Genomic DNA, 16,333 nt, shown 5'->3' on the forward strand with positions numbered 1-16,333 from the left:
CTCGCCTTCTAGTCTTCACGTATGCCTCTCTTGAAAAAAAGTTTGGCCCCGTTGTTTAACATTTCTGAGCACAGGAATGGATGTAACTTCACAGCTGCACATTTTTCCTAAGTTTGCATTTACAGCAAGTAGTTTTATTTGGACAGAAATACAAAGGTAATTGGAGTTTGGCTAAGGACAGACACGGTCTAAAGGGACTTGGATTTTCTTATAGCACAAAGCTACCCAACATAAACAGATCTAAAAAAAGCCCATAAGAAACACAGATATTTTCTCTCTCAAGGCTTCTTCAACACCAAACTTCTAATTAAACAACAAAGGTGCACTGATCAGCTTGTGTCACCCACTAGACGCACGCCGATAATTCAGACGCACCCAAACACTAATACACACAGATGTAGGAGGCTAAATTTGGAATGGCCTGAGTACAGTTTTTTAGAGTTCTTCACCAGCGCACGTCAAATAAACACTCTTGCCAGGATATGAGTCAAGCATCATTTTTAGCAAGCAAACTGGACTGATCAAATGTCTGAAAAAAATCAAACTTGCATAGGATTATTTTATGAAACCACACAGGATTAAAACATTAAAGCAAATAATTGGCAAACAGTTAAATCGTGAACAGCATTTCCAACAAAAGTGGAACTTTTGCGATGAAACACATGGTGATATTGAAGGCATTGGTTTTACAGAACTGTTTATAGAAAAATAAAAAAGGAGAGGAAAATAAAAAAAATAATCACAGAGCCTGCACATGAAGCCAGAACATAACGTACCATTTTTCACACACATGTGTGAAGCATTAAATGATGTGTGAGAGCCCCTTAGGCCTCGTTCATGATAGGCAAGCAGTCTCAGAAGCACGAGGCATTCAAATACCATTAAGAAGTGGAGCTTGTGGCAGGACTGGATGTGCTCCACCTTGCAGCTATCGTGGCCAAGGAGGATGGACATGTGCCTTTACACTGGGATCTGATCTTCCTTCCTCCTTTTTGGGTAAGGGCTGCTTCATGCTTTTCAGAAAAAAGAAATGGGGTAAAATGAGTCCAAAAAGCTGTGACACTCACTAAAGATGTTTAACATTAACCCTTGCATGCCAATAAATGTACATACAGAAGTACTCACAGTAGTCTGGGACTCGAGCTTTGCAGGCATCATCTGTGCCATCATCAGGCAATAGAAAAGCCAACCCTGAAGTTACTGACCAACCACGAAAGCGCATGCGTAAAAATGCATATATGCTGAAATGTACACTGATTGGTTACAGAACTACTACTGAATTTGATTTAGTATCAATTTAAATCTAACTAGATGACTTTTAAAAAAAGGAATTAAAAACTTAAAGATTCATCTTTCTGGTGAAACCATTTCTCCAGGATACAGTTTAAATTTGTTGTTCTAACTACTTATTATTTCCATTGCTGATCCCAGAAAAAGTCACATTATTAAATTAGTATGTTTTTTATGTTCTGTTCAAAAGAATGAGAACTGTAGAAATTTGGCTTTTCTTGGGACTGATATCAGCACAAAACTTTTTGACATCATGAGTATTGTTGTATTAAATTATGAGCATCACATCCTCACAGCCAACAAAATATCCCAAAATATCTGAGAACTTGTTCTGGAGAGAATTCTTCAGAAATTGATGGCTTGTACAGATATTCAAAATCTTTCATTGCTATGTTTCCTCTTCTCTTTCAAAAGCATTCACAGTTGTCTGGAAGAAGCATGTGGGGGGGGGGAGGGGGTGGGGAAGTGAATCCTTTCCATGATGGACTAGAGACTTATCTTCAGCTCAGGGAATTTTAATCCCACTTGTTATATTATCTACCATTAGATCAACATCTGCAAGTGCCAAAAGGGTTCTGGAGAAGTAGAGTTACCTGAGAAGTCAGATGAGGCTTCAGTGTCATGAGCATTGCAAAGGCATGGAGTAACCCTGCTCCTGTAGAAAGTCTTTCCTTGTTTTCTGCACAAAAACTAGCACTTGCTAAGAGGGCTCCAGAGCCTAAAGATTGTTACATGCCTCCTCTAGTATTCCCAGGAGCGTGATCTCCTGTTGAACTGTTATGCCACCTGGAGAACTTGTGGTATCCCTTCCCTGAGAGTCAGCTTGCTTTGCTCTCAGGATTTGGGAAGATTTCATAATAATTTTTGGGCTTTATATTTAATATTAAACATGGATAGTATCTTTTACATTATTTAAATCTTTCATTTATCACTTTGCAGCACATGAAAATGTGTTTTATCTTGAATCCTGCTTTCTGGGGCAATAAAGAATATTTCCACAAAAGCTATGCAGCCCTGAGCCACCTGCCAGATTCCCATGTATTATAATATTTTCGGCCAGCTGCTGTGGTAGCTGTTCATGCCAAGGGCAAGAATTCCCCTGCCCTAGTTTTAGCTTTCACACAGTCCAGAGCCTGCTTTCAGCCAGTGCTGAACTGTGGGTGTACAGCCTGAGTCAGTGAGAGCCAAAATAAAAGGTCAGACTTCACAGAGCCCGTAACCAGTTGGTGGAGCCCAGGTATTGTGTCCTGGTCCCAGTGTCAATGCAATGTGTGCCCTTCCTTCCCTTTCTAGTGCTCTATCCCAGTCATTTACCAGGGGCATTCTAAGCAGAATAGCATATGTATAGGCATAGTGATCCCAGAGGAGATATTTGGCAGCAAATACTGATGTGGCTGATTGCTGGGAGCTGGTGTTGTGTCTCTGGCTGGGCCACTCTTAACCCTGGTTCTGCCAGGGACATGCTCCTGAACCATGTGATTTGGAAATTTTTCCTATTTTAAGAGCTAATGATGGCCTTGCCATGGGTTTTTTTGGTTGTTTTTGTGGGGTTTTTGTTTGTTTGGGCAGTTTATTTTTTTCTTTTTTTAATTTACAATTGGATATCAAATTGGCTTTTTTTAATGTTCTTTTCTGGTGCCTGGCATTTCTGAATAGTTTCCAGTTTTCTGGTGAACACCTCACTTCCTCATCAGAACATTCAGAGTTATTTAGGAGTGTTGAGAAAACAGAAGCCTCCTTCCAAGTGACCATTTGTTTCCGGTGTCAGTACAAAACATATGCTGGGTATGGGGGTTTGATTCTTTGGAAATTCCTGACATTCTCTTCTGGAAGTCAGATGTCTCAGATGGGACATCCAAGATCATTGGCTGCTTTCCTGAAAAAAAAAAAAAAAAAAAAAAGTCAGGCCACAGTGTTCCAGGAATATATTTAATCACACTCATATCTGCAACATAGGAAAAATGCCATCACTGTCTAAAGAGCTTGTTTCTGCAGACTGCTGATACAAAGATCATAATCAGTGACTTTGTAGGCACTGTCAGAAAGCATCATAAGTGTGCACACAGAGAAATTTCCTTCTCAAAACTTGTTCGTATCTAAGCAAAGCCAACTTTTGTGCTGAGCTAACACACCTCGGTGATTATTTCCATTTCAGTTCTGATCTCAGAAAAGGTACAACAGTCCAGAAAAAGAAATCCAAGTGGAAGAGGTAGATGAACTACTCTATGGCGGGAAAAAACACTCTAATGAAAATATGCTGTTGCAATTGCTGGAAAGAAACTCTCTGGATTCCTGATCAGGAAGTGAAAAGCCTTATCTTACTGCATAAGAGCTAGAAAAAAGGTTATGCTCAGCCATAGAAAAGGTACAAGTGGAGAGGAGGACATCTGGGAATAAGCAATGTACTGTGACACGTAGCTGGTAGTTAGAGAGGCTCGGAGTTGTAGAGCTGGACTCCCACCAACACAGCTGGGAGCTGTGAAGAAGAAATGCTAGAGAGGTAACACATTCTGGGAGAGCTTTATGTACAATTTCGTTGGCATCTCTGAATTTTGCAGGGTGTGGAACATCTGAATGCATAGGATTCCTGCACATGAAGTTGTGAAGAAAAATTGGCACACCTTATACTTACTGAAAAAAAGTATTTCTGACTTGAAACAGAGTTAAAAGTGTCATAGTAATAATGCTTCAGTCTTTTACAACATATGTTGTGATATTCATGGCTGGCTCCTGAAAGATTATAAATTTGATATTATATTCCCTCAGGTAGCCTAAAGTCTCTTGCTGTTCTTTAATTGGAGACAGCAGATAGAGAGATATTACCTACCTATCTTCACTTGCTTTCTAGGATCTGGATCACAAGGTCCTGAGTGGTGAATACTCACTGGGGTTGTTCAGCAGCACCTGGCCAGCCTTATCTACCCTGGAGAGACAAGGGGAGTCGTGGGACAGAGTTCATCCAATGGCAGGTTTTGTTATTTATTGATTTTTTCAAAGCCTGAACGGCCAAGTTTCATGCAACACAGTGCTGCACAACTGCTGCCTGTTGAGGACCTTCTCAGGTAGCACAGATTGACCTTTTGGCATGACAGGAAAATATTAAATTCATTTTGACTGTGGTGAGCAACAGATTACAGGACTGTGTGTAGTCATGGCAAAACTACACAAAAGGGAAGGATGCCTCTGAAGAAAAAGGGTTAACAGCCCATCACTTTTCAAAGTGGTTGTTGAAACCAGCATTGGTTCTGATTGACACAGAGGCTGACCTGGGTGCTTTGTTGCCGAGGAGAGGAAATCTGGGGCAAGTGGCTGTGAGACCAGCACAGGTCATTCTCTCATTCATGTTTTTCAGGCCTTTCCATCTCATGGATCTCCCTCAGCATTCTCCAGATTGAGCTCTTTGCCACTTCTGCGGTAGATGTGGAGACATCCTTTCCGTGGAAGTAGTGCAGAGCTAAGGAAGGTTGAGCACTTGGACTGCAAATACAAATGGTGTCTTCTTCTTCCTTGTGGATATGTTAATCCAAACAACCTATTAAAGAGCTGAACCAGTTCTCACATATTTAATTGTGTGTCTGATTTGGGGTTTGTTTGGGGGGTTTTTTGCTCTGCAAGTCTGAACAACTGGCCCTGCTCATTCTCACCTATTTCTTGTTCATGCGGGTCCTGGCTTTTTCCTATGAAGCATGTCTCCCTTGTGAAGTAAGGGGTGTTTTGAAGGGAATTCTTCAGCAGAAGCACAAGGGCAAAAAACTGTATGATCATTTGACTTCATATGCAAAAAAAAGATCCCATGGCAACTCTGAAGAAATTCTGCATTTTTGACTACTTCTTCTATCTGGTATTTCCTTGTGTCCTTCTCTTCATATCTCCCCCAACCCAGCTATGATTTATTAAATGAATTACAAAGCATTGTAATCTTCATGTACAACCAAAAAAGAAGTGCATGTCCTAGTGACTGTCTGCCTGAAGTGTGAGAATAGAATAGAATAGAATAGAATAGAATATTATTCGTACTGCATAGGAACAAAAAACTCTCTTGGAATACCTTTTGAAGTGGGCATTTTTCCATCAATTTCTACATATTTTGGATCAAATCCAAAAGAAGTCTCTCTGCTGTAGTCATGGCTAGCAGTCATAACAAACCCATGGCAAACTGGATTGGATTCTTTGGGGAATTGTGTTTAGTCACAGAGTAACTGAAAGGTAACACACCTGCTTTCATCTTGCCAGTCTCCAAACACAGAGCATGGACTGGTGCACAAATATGCATAACTGCATATAACAGCAAATCTTGGATTTTGTGGCACTCTTACTCACCTTGAGTTGGATTTCACTGCTAGTTTTGATACAGCTTTTGGGGTGAGAAGATAAAGGACACGAGTAAAGCTAGAACACAGATTCTTCATCTGTGTTTTGAAAGTGTATGGCAGAACACAAACTTCATGGAAGAAATCATTAGAATAGGATGATTTAAATCAGAACAGACCTCTAGAGGTCACCTAGTCAAAAAAAAAAAAAAAAAAAAAAAAAGACCAGGTAGCTTTTTTTTTTTTTTTCAGTTTTAACTCTGACTTCATACTATTTTCCCAATTCCTGGAAAAAAATCAGGTATGCCCTTATTGGGATATACCATGCAAACTATCAAATGAAGGTATCTATAAACAAATTTATTGGAGCTTCTTCCCACCTGGTTTTGATTATAATCTTGTGTCGGGAACACAACAAAAGAAAAGTAGGTTCTGTTTTGATGAACTGTTTCAAAATATGTAATTCCTCTCTATGAGAAGGTAAGTTGAGAGTTGGGGTCCTCTAAGAAATTCCAGGTAAAAAGGTAGTATCATAATTGCAAAAATTAGTAGCAGTTCTGCTATTGAGTACCATGTGTGATGACAAGTAACACAGAAAGCCCCTCTCATTTGGAAACAAACAGACTTTTTATTTGGCCTTCTCTAAGTTTCAGTAAGAACGAGAAAAGCCTTCTGCTATACTCCTTAGCATGTATAATTAGAAGGCTATTCTTTACTACAGTGGCACCAACCAGGGCTGTCAGCGGAGCTGTATACCTTAAAGATATTTGACCATCGTCTCAGTCATTCTTAAAAAAACCAAATGCTTCAAATGACAAGTGTAGCCCCACATTTCCCACTTCTGTTTGAGTACTTAACTTTTGCTGCTCACTGCTAGGATTTGCTCCTCTGCAGCATAAACATTCCTGGGCAGGAAGCTTCATGTCTGCCCAGCCTGTGGTTATTCTGATTTGTATATGAAGTACTAGAGGGACTAACTGGTTTGATGGATGAGAGACGTCAAAGTTAGACCATATGGCCTGCTTGGTCTCTGTCTTTGTCTACGAATACAAACAAAAATATGCTGCAATTTTTCTCCCTTTGGAATTTCTTTCAGGGATTCTATTACCGACTGTGGCTTTGCAGAGCCTACAATAAGACAGAGTCAGTTAAAGGAAATTCTTCCAGTTCAAAGTCTACGGTGTACCTATACAAAAGGTTGTATGAGAACTAGGCTTTTTTCTCGTGCTCAGTGACATGACATCAGCTAAGGACACAGTTCTTGTAGCCTTCCTCCCACCTCAGACTCCTTCAGACACTCCAGTCTCACTTCAATCAACGGCGATGTCTTCAACGCCTTAGGTCAGATTTTTTTATCCTAGTTAGATCTGTCTGTCTCACGCAGACAGTGCAAGACGGTCAAGGAGTATGTAAAAAAGCTTATAACTGGCTGTCCAACTTACAGTGCTGATTAACTAATTTGCATGTTTTTAAGGCAGAATGAGCCTTCCTGAAATACAGCATTGAGCAGTCCTGACTAGACCTAGGAGAACTGTGGTTGTAGCAAGCAAGGAGCCACATCCTCAGAGATGAGAGGACAGGTTAGCATACACCTTCTGCCAGAGTTTAACTACAATTTCATGCAAAATAATCTGTGTTTCATGGGCTTTCCTGCACATCATGAGCGGTGGCTGTGAACTGGCCATTAAAAAGATACCACCTTAGTGAAACAAACACTGGCCCATCAGATTCTGCTTACGTGGGAGAGGCATCATGCTGGGACAGAAGGATTAATTGAGCTCTTTCAATTCCCCTTGATCTGCACCAGAAATACCCAATACAATATCTCTGACCTGATTATATTTTAAACCTCAGCTCCTCAAGTATTTGGACTCTGCACTGTCCTCCCAAAAGGCAAATACAAACTCAGTCCTTTTAAGGGTTTTGCTTGTATCAGCTTCTTTATTATAAAACCACTTAACTATTACTTGGCCAATTTGGTGCTGCTTAGTGTACCAAAAAGATGGTGTTTTGACTTGGAGAAAATGTAATTTGTGATAACTCCATCCATCACTTTGGCATTTACCCAAAAGATATAATTAAATATCTATTAAAGCACTGAGACTCTGGAACACTGATCTTACATAGATCATTTAATCAAAAGGCTCAAATAACTAATTGCTTGTAAAGAGGATGAGCCAAAACTTCTGGTGATATACATATATATATATGCATGTATATAAAAATGAAGTGTGATAAATATATATATATATATATATATATATATATATGCATGTATATAAAAATGAAGTGTATAGAATTCTCATGCTTTCACAGGCAAAATTTTAAGACTTTTCTTTTGCAGAGGGATAAACATAGTTAAGTTCTTATGTGTTTGCATGCTCTTAGTTGTTCCATTAAAGAAAACAAGAGAAAGAAAGTCTCAGTGGAATATTTTCAGTCAGGTCTAATAATTTTTTAAAAATTACTAACTTTGCAGCTCTTAAAGGTGTGCAAGCAGATGTATTCAAAACAACCAGTTTCTGCTGCAGGAAACCATGCATGTACTTCAGTAAAATAAGCCAAAAAGGTGTATATATGAGGAGAAAAACCTTCAACAAGTAAAAAAGCTATCTTCATTTAAACTCTACAGAAATTAAGGAATGATCTATAAAACATAACTCTTTACCTTTGTTCAAATTCATATCTTTAGGAGCACATCTTCAGAGTTTCTTACGTAAGTAATAGATCTAAAATGTATTACTATCCATCCCACCAAGTAGACATTCCTTCAGTACTTTTTGCCACTTTATAAATATTATAAAGTATTTATATTTATATTTATAAATTTAGTTAGAGTCCAAAGTCACGTGGTCCTAGCGATACTTGCTTTTCTAAAAAAAAAGAAGAGTCATTTCTTCTGCACTTTCGTGTACGGACCCATGTAATGCATATGTTCCCTTCACAGTGTTTACTTATACAGGACAGGGGCTGTGCATGTAAACACACATACAGGCAGCAGTGCACAAAAGGAGGAAGCAGACACACGAAGAGAATGTTTTTGAGATGTCAGCTCTTAGAACTACAGCCTTTTGGGAATATGGCAACCCCACGCAACACCTGACTGATCTGTTTTTGCAATGGAAGTTCTGTCCTAGTGCCTGAATGTGAGATTGATGTCTGCTTTGCATAGACAGCTTGATTATGATCACAAAAACAATGCAACATATTTACATGTGTGAGTATGTGCATAATAATGCAATTCGGAACACATACACTGCAGTCTTTGAGTAAAGCTGTTGCCACGTGACTGGGAGTGATACACCTCTCACAGGAATGCACTAGGCATCACAACATATATTTTCTGAGTGCTCCGCTCAGTGACAAATAAATCAAGAAAGAACTTATCTTGGTTCCACTGAGATCGTCATTAAAGAAATGGTTCTCCTAACTCTGAACAGGAAGATCACCAGAATCTCCTGTGACTTGTTGCTATTCAGAGGTCTTGCACTTGAGGTAGGGCATGAGGAAAATAGAAAAGAAGGGAAAGTTGGGAAATAATTCCTTTATTTTTAGAAAACACGGGGCTGAATTGCCGACTTTGATATCTCTTCAAAAGAGAAGAATCTGCAAAGTTGAAGGAAGTGCATCTACCCTGTGAGAGGGGAGAGAGTCAAAACTGATGGAGATTTGAACCACTGCCCTACAACTTTGTGTGTCTTATTTCCAAAGCGCCTTGTAACTCTGCCTGTTTAAGCAGAGTAAGCCTGCAGGTGCAGATGTAGAAAGACATCCACCCTCCTAGTCAGCAGAGTGCAAGCCATTCAATGCCCTTCTGATTGCAAGATATCTTTTTTGTGTTCAGAGTGAATGATCTAATGTGAGGACTGCACTCGGTTCCTCCAAAGCACGTAGTCCATCTCAGGGCATTTGTTTCATGCCCTGATAAATGGCAGGAGGACATGTTAAAATACATAAGGGTAGAAGACCAGCTGGGATAAGTTTGTAGCACAGTGCAGAGTGAAAGTCACCAAAATTAGTGCAGCCTCATTCATACTGGTTTGTGGGAGATACCTCTATCCCAAACCCTGGGAACAGTTGATTGCAGTAGAACAAAATGGAGCCATAACTAAGGGTCTACTGATCATGTTTGCTCCTGGGACTTCTTACACTTGTTTCTTAGGAAATATATAACATCCACATCAGACCTTGTCCAAGCCAGTGTGTCTTAGACATTTCACAAGCCAGAGTAATATATCACTGTCTGCATCTCAGACTGGAGATAACCTTCTGTCAGCCAGATGCAAAGGCATTCAAGACACAACACTGTCTGTTCCTTTTCTGACCCTACATGAGGATGCACTATGCTTGTGTGTGGAGTCTTCTTTTTCAGGCTACTCTTGTGTCTGGTGTTCTCAGTTCTGTGCCTTGGTTCAATACCCTAACCAAAGTTCGAACTACTTCCCAAGTGTACTCATACCTCACTGCACTGAGTATGTGCACTGGCTACATGTTTTAGAACATCTTTGAGACAGGTTAAAGACATTTTGAAAGCTTTCTCCTTACACATGGAAAAATAACTCCTTTAAAGCATCTCATTATGGGCCAACCTGGGGGTAGAGGTTCTCTCTTACATTCTCTTCAAGTCTCACCATAAGTCAGGCAAACTTTAAGATAATTTCAAGACTACTTAAGCACGTCTTTTCTGAGAGTCTTGAGTTATTCAGCTTTGTAGACTCATTAAAACCTGTCAGATCCATACCCTTCCTCTGCTAGACATTCAGATATGTTGTTACAGTACTTCTGGTTCACAGAATCATAATTTGGGTTGGAAAGGCCCTTTAAAGTCCAACCCCCCTGCAATGAGCATGGACATCTTCAACTAGATCAGGAAGCCATTACACCTTGTCTTGTCACAACAGACCCTACTAAAAATCTGTCCCCATCATTCTTATAAGCCCCCTTTAAGTATTGAAAGGCCACAACAAGGTCTCCATGGAGCCTTCTCTTCTCCAGGCTGAAGAGCCCCAACTCTCTCAGCCTGTCTTCATAGGACAGGTGCTCCACCCCTCTGATCATTTTGTGGCTCTCCTCTGGACCCATTCCAACAGGTCCTTTTTTTTTCTGTGCTGATGACACCAGAGCTGGATGCAGCAGTCCAGGTGGGATCTCACAAGACCAGAGCAGAGGAGTAGATGACATGCTGGCCACAGTTCTTTTGTTGCAGCCCAGGATAAGGTTGGTTTTCTGGGCTGCAAATGCACACTGTCAGTTGCTTACTTCCAAACTGGAGAGCTATCAGTCTCACTGCTGACCCTGGCACCTCAGGTGACATTTATCCTTTGTCTTCCTTAGCTCTTTTCCCGAGAACCACAAATCCTCTGCTTTGCCTAAAAACTTCATGTACCTTCCCTTCCTGATGTCATGGCAGTCACTAGCAGCCACCCTGCTCTCAAGAGCTCTTCTTCTAGTCTCCTTGACTCGGGTGTGGTGCAGTGGTCCCACAGCACAGATGTCCCCCTACAGATGTATGCAGTCTGCCTACCCATTTGCTCCCATAAAGGCCAGCCAGTTTCCCTCCCATAGTATGTTTTTTCTGCAAGATGCTCTGACTCCCTCCCTAACATGTCTGATAACTGGCACAAGCCATCTGATACCCCAAATTACTAAAATCACTTGCTGCTAATCTGCCTCAGGAAAGCCTGGGTTTGACTCCCCTTACCCTAACCCTACCCTCTAGTGAGTCTGTTCTGGGGGTTTTGTGTTTTTTCTGCATTCCAGTTCAAGGAGGGGAAAGAGGCAAGGTTGTTCTCTGAAAACGCTGACAGCCAGTCTCACAGGCATAGTCTGAAAGTACTTCGTATGCCAGTAATTCTATTATTTTCACATTTAATGAATGCACGAAGGTTACACGGTTTCAGATTTCCTAATCGTAATCCTTTCTGGAAACAAAGAGCCAAATTTTAGTCCTTGGCAGGTTACTAAATCCCTGAAGTCAATGAGGTTGGAAATGGGACGAATATTTGACCTAGTTTCTATACTTGTTTTTTTATTAAGAAAGTAACTTCTCAGGTATTATGTTCACGTGAATTTCTGTATTTAAATACACATCTACAAAGTAGAAGAATACAAAAATAACTTCAGGAAAAACTACTCTTTCTATGCACCTGCAAATCCAAAGAAACACTGGATATTTGCCCACTGATAACTTCAGACACTTAAGCAAATTTTGGTCCTTCCCGTGTTACTCAAGCTTCCCTAATGAATGATGGTTAGCTTAGGTGTTATTTGGCAGGGAGCTAACAAGGCCTCATTTAAAAAATGTGTATTACTATTGTCCTGTCTAAGGGATGTTTTTTACAGTTCACTGTTATTATGCTGAACTAGCTCTGCAGAGAAAACTTGAGGAAACACATGTTCAACAACATAGAGTATAAATTATGCATCTTTGGGCAACATACATATGGTAGATACCTGAAGGGAGAGTCTGTCAGTTCAATAACAAGCCTTTAAATAAAAACAGAAAAGTTCTTGGATCTCTAGGGCTCCTATACTGCCATTTATTTTCTATCAACAGTATATATCTGTCTAGATCCTGGTACTGTATGTTTGTAAATGAGCATGTGTGTGTGTGTGTGTGTGTATGTGTGTGTGTGAGAAAGAGATTAAAGTAATGAAAAGTGTGAATCTCCAAAGACCTCCAGGTTTAGAAGGGGAAAACAACTGTTAGTGAGTTTTTGAGTGACCCTTGGGATCTATCATGTCCCACCCTTCAGGACACGTATTTCCAGTTCTTTCTGATCATCCTGTTTGGTAGCTTTCATGTTTTTTCATGCTTTCCCTAAAGGGAAAAGATTATTCAACTATTAGGTCATCTTGTACAACTGCTTTTCTTTCTCAAGAGTCTTCTTTTTCCGGAAAGGTACTTCAACTGAAATTATAGAAGAGATTTCTAAAGGATGAGATACTGTTGACAAGATTACAGCCAAAGCCAGCATGACTTGACACTGTGTCACACCATAAAAAGAAAATAAGGTAAATTTTTTCTGCAGTCATTCTATGAAGCATCTTTTTGGAAATTTCATAACAGATAAAATGGAAAAGTTTTTTTTCTCTGCCTTTCCAGTGTTTACATTCACACAAATATTTTTACACCATTAGCTATAGTGGCAACAGAGCTTCAACACAGATGGCAATTCCGGGAGAAAAGAATATCCATTTAAAATGTATGGTTTTGTCAAACACAGTTCTGAAATAGCAAAGAGCTTTTATCATCAAGCGAACATGACACTGCCAAAAGACTGACTCCTCCTCTGGCTTTTAACCTCACAGCAATACCACTTTACCTTACGATAGCTTTAATGTTCAAACACTAAGAAGAATCTTGTGGTGATGCCTCAAGGTGTGGGAAGTATTCAATAGGAGTCATTCCCCGCTATGTTGATATAGTATCAAAGTGCAATACGTAAACTCATTTTCATGAGCATTTGCTTGCCCTCCTATTGACTTTAGAGACTGGGCAACCACAACAACTGGCCATGTTGCAGTTGTGCATCCATGGTTTTGGAGGCAATGTTGGTAATCAAATTTCATTTATTTCTTTGCTGGTTTCTCCACCTTGGCTGTGCTACCTGTCATGGAATAAGCTGGTTCTGTGTGCACTGCATTCTTGGGAGCATTGTTTGTCTCCCTGGGGTGGGCAGGAGCCCTGGATAGGTCCTGACACTGAAGTCTCCATGCATTCTTCCCCCAACTCTCCCATGCCTCGTATCTACACAGTGCTTTCCACTGCAAGAAAACCCAAGTGTGCAAGGTGGCTTGTCTTGAACTAAAGAGCTGATCAACTAGCAGGTACTCTTTGCAATAAACCTGCTTTGCTGACCTAGAAACCCAAAAGCATTCAATTTATCAGCTATGGGTTTGCCTTTGTCCTGCAGGTCGTTTCTAGTGCTGGGTGGTGATCCATCACCTGTGAATCATTAATTCCCAGCTGGTGTCACCATCTGTGGCTCCAGCCATTGTATTGGTAGTGGCTTTTCCTTGATACAGGTGCACACTGTGATTACTCCATCACACACTGTTAGTTTTGGACCACAATGGTTTTGTGGGAGCTATTTCTGGGGGGATAGATGGACAGAGAGACACAGAGAGGAAACTGTGTGAACAGCAATCAATGTTGTCCTGATACCTTACCAGGGGTAAATTTTCAAGCTCTTTTCAGTGCTCTTAGGGCACAAATAGACCTTAATAGCCCAGATCAGACTCACATTGGCCTCTCTCACACCCTCTGACAATGGGCCCAGAATCCCCATTTAAACGTAGCCCTGGCCTTTTGGTTCTTGTCTGAACTATATTATGGGTATGCTTGTACTCAGTTCTGTCTTTGACCAGTCTCCTGGGTGGGCCTCTAGCTCTGCCTCCTGGTGGTTATGACTGGACTCTGGAATGTCCTCTGAACTTGATTTGTCAACTTGCCTTACTGGATCATATTATTCTCACCCTGTGGGTTGCTTGCAATGGAATCACTCTTGGCCTCTGGCTTATCCCCTATCATGAAACTATCTTTCTCTTGCTGTTCTCTGACACAGTCATAGGTCTTGACAGAAATCCTCATTTGAAATTTTGCATAAGGGATTATTTTGTGTTCTGTTTGGTTACCTAATTTTAGTGTATCTTGTTCAAAACCCCACAAGCTATGCTTATCATATAGCAATATTTAATCTGTACTCATCCTATGTACAGTATGTTTGAGCCTCTGGAAATGGAAGCAAACGATGAAGATGATGATTCACCTAGGTTGGAGGTATTGCCAAGGTTAAACGAGCAGCTGAGGTCACTTGGCTTGTCCAGCTTAGAGAAAGCTGAGACAAGGCTTCATCAGTCTATTAACTTTCTCCAAGGGACAGTGAAGGGGGAGGTGCTGACCTCCCCTTTTTGGTGACCAGTGATAGGACATGAGGAGATGGAATGAAGCATCAGGTGAAGTTCAGATTGAATGTTAGGAAAAGGTGCTTCATCGAGAAGGTGGTTGGGCACTGGAATAGGCTCCCCAAAGGATGTGGCTAGGGCACCAAGCCTGACAGAAATTAAGGACTATCTGGACAGTGCTGTCATATATTTTAGTGTCCTATATTTTAGACCTGTGAGAAGCAGGAAGTTGGACTGAATGATCCTTACAGGTCCCTTCCAGTTTAAGATATTCTATGACTTACAGAGCCCAGGACACTTCCTACTGGCTGTATGAAGGCCATACTATTATAGGAACAAGGCATTCCTATGAGGAAAATGAACAGTACATTTGCTGATCTAACTCTAATCACCATTTTAGAAAGATAGAGCAATTTGCATCCAATTGGGTATGAGGAAGCAATGCTGCCTGATGAGTTGGCAGGAACTGCATGCTCTTTTTCCAGTCTTGTCTGTCTGCTGATGGGTCAGCTGTGCTGCTGAACAGCCAACATGTCCTCTGACCATGGATGGATGGCACAAAAAGAAGGTACACTGTTGCAAGCTGATTAGGGAATTGGGAAAAAGATGTTTCAACACACTGGTTTATGCACAGGGCTTCTGTAGCCTTGATAATGTAGCCAATTGCCTGGACTGCAGGGAAAAGAAAGGTGAAAGAAGGAGCTGAGGAACCCATCTGAGCTATCTGTAGATCTGAGCTAATAATAGCCATCAGCAGCTAAAGCAGATGGGGTCAATAAGCTCTCCTCTCTCCTCCTTCACTGCTGAATTCACAACCATAGCTTGGAACATGTTGTAGTTGTCAGTCATTGTGCAGGTAGCAAATTACTGAGCACCTTAAATAAAGAGGGAAGAAAAGGGCATGTACCATGAGAGGTTAATTTGTAAAGCATGATGGCCCTCGGGCCTACAGAAGGGCTCCACATCTTCATTACCACAGGTTATTTTTGTGTGAGTTGCTCTGTAGGGAATTTTAATGTTCAGTAGGCATCAGTGATGTAAGAATTGGGTAGGGGTACCCTGAACGAGAAATGTGACAGTGGCCATGTCTCGAGAGGCAACCTGAACCTTAACCCATATCTAGATCATACACAACTTATCCAAGAGCTGTGGAGATGGTGGAGTCTGGTTTCCTATGGTTTTGTCTTGCATCCAAGGGGATGCATACTCGCATTGTTTCTGCAGGACTAGATTTCAGGACATTTCACTCTGCACTCAGCCAGGGCATCCATGCAGTAGCCTTCTCAGTGGGAGAGTTTATAAGGGTGTTCTCCTCACTATCGGCTTGCCTATTTTTCTTGCTGGAGGAACTTAAAATATCTGAGGCTGGCAAGTTTTTTTTACATTGGACTGGCTGGCCAGCAGGATTAAAGGTTACTAGAAGGAGACTGAGTCAAGTTATGCATACACATAAACATATACATACAGTGCACAATTACATAAACCTCAGTGCCTTAGGAAACTAAGCTATAAGTAGCACGAGGTGTAGTAGGATTATATGAAAAATAGTATTTTCCTCAAATAGCTAGAGAGTCAGTTAAGTTTGTTTGGACACCTGGTGGTTCAATAACATCTGAACATGTATATACACAGAGAGAGAAAATTATCAGCAGAACAAAAGGAGATGAAAGAAATCCACCTTGAAAGTATACACATGTCACTGACATTTTTGAAGTGTGTGTTGTAATACAGTATACACAAGCAGGTGTACTGAGCAGTGGGCATAATTTAAGCCATATTTCTTAAAGCAAGTAGAATTGGTTTTATTCTCCTTACAGAAATAAAGA

The 16,333-nt window shown here is 40.8% G+C and overlaps 1 long non-coding RNA gene across 1 annotated transcript in view; it reads right to left on the reverse strand.

The window, feature by feature from the left end:
• Window positions 1–299: 299 nt before the first annotated feature.
• Window positions 300–16,333, reverse strand: part of LOC127476482 (uncharacterized) — a 36,430-nt gene continuing 20,396 nt past the window's right edge. The window contains exon 3 of the long non-coding RNA XR_007906640.1: window positions 300–3,166. This is a non-coding gene — a long non-coding RNA (uncharacterized LOC127476482). The remainder of the gene's footprint in view (window positions 3,167–16,333) is intronic.

This window comes from Manacus candei, unplaced genomic scaffold, assembly GCF_025592945.1.
Source record: "Manacus candei isolate 608988 ecotype Guabito, Panama unplaced genomic scaffold, ASM2559294v1 h1tg000049l, whole genome shotgun sequence".
Taxonomy (NCBI): Eukaryota; Metazoa; Chordata; class Aves; order Passeriformes; family Pipridae; genus Manacus; species Manacus candei.